The sequence below is a fragment of the Microtus ochrogaster genome (genome assembly GCF_000317375.1).
Source record: "Microtus ochrogaster isolate Prairie Vole_2 chromosome 14 unlocalized genomic scaffold, MicOch1.0 chr14_random_1, whole genome shotgun sequence".
In the NCBI taxonomy this organism is placed as follows: domain Eukaryota; kingdom Metazoa; phylum Chordata; class Mammalia; order Rodentia; family Cricetidae; genus Microtus; species Microtus ochrogaster.
The window spans coordinates 27769407-27770531 of NW_004949096.1; positions in this window are offsets into that span (position 1 = coordinate 27769407).

Genomic DNA, 1125 nt, shown 5'->3' on the forward strand with positions numbered 1-1125 from the left:
AGCAGCTGTGGAGATGGCCCAATGTGGGTCCGAGCAGCTGTGGCCAGACAGTTCTGGTTCCTGCAGAAGGATTCCTGACCAGAGTGAGGCACCACCCAAGGCAATCTCAGCCAGTGGACAGAGTTGGCAGATAGCTACCTCTGACCCTGTGGGCCCCATGGCCCAATGGACCCCGTGCCCTGTGTTTGGGTGTGTCCAAATTTTATCTGCTATTGGCCTTGCTATTGTGATTGTTAAGGCAAATTTATGCAAACTGGCCTACATTGAACGTTATCATTCATGAGCCATGATTATTGTTATGTGTCCCTCCCCGATTCAGCTTCTTCCTGTTACAAGAAATCTGCAGACCTAACTTCACACAGGAGTTGAGACTCAGATTTGTAAACAAGCTTGCATCTTGTTTACAAATAATGTTTTCATGTATTCAGTCTGCTATTTTTTAAAAAATTAAATAACTTAAAGTTATAGAAAACTGGAGGTTTTGTGGTTTGTTTTTTCTTTTTAATGAAGAGCTCAAAAAGACAAATAAATGGGAAAAAAAAGGCTTTCTCCCTTCTCCGTACGTAACTACCAACTCCTACCATCATTTTTGGCTTTAGTCTCTTGAAATAATGATTGTCCTTTTATGTAGTTCATGTGTCTGTGTCTGAGTGTATGTGTCTGTGTGTGTCTGAGTGTGTGTGTCTGAGTGTGTATGTGTGAGTGTGTGTCTGTGTTTGAGTGTGTGTCTGTCTGTGTTTGTAGTGTGTGTCTGAGTTTGTGTGTCTGTGTGTGTCTGAGTGTGCGTGTCTGAGTGTGTGTGTCTGAGTGTGTGTGAGTGTGCGTGTCTATGTGTGTATCTGAGTGTGTGTGTGTCTGAGTGTGAGTGTGTGTGTGAGTGTGCGTGTCTGTGTGTGTGTCTAAGTGTGTGTGTGTCTGAGTTTGTGTGTCTGTGTGTGTCTCAGTGTGTGTGTCTGAGTGTGTGTGTCTGTGTGTGTCTGAGTGTGTGTGTCTGTGTGTCTGTGTTTGAGTGTGTGTCTGTCTGTGTTTGTAGTGTGTGTCTGAGTGTGAGTGTGCATGTCTGTGTGTGTATCTGAGTGTGTGTGTGTCTGAGTGTGAGTGTGTGTGTGAGTGTGTCTGAGTGTG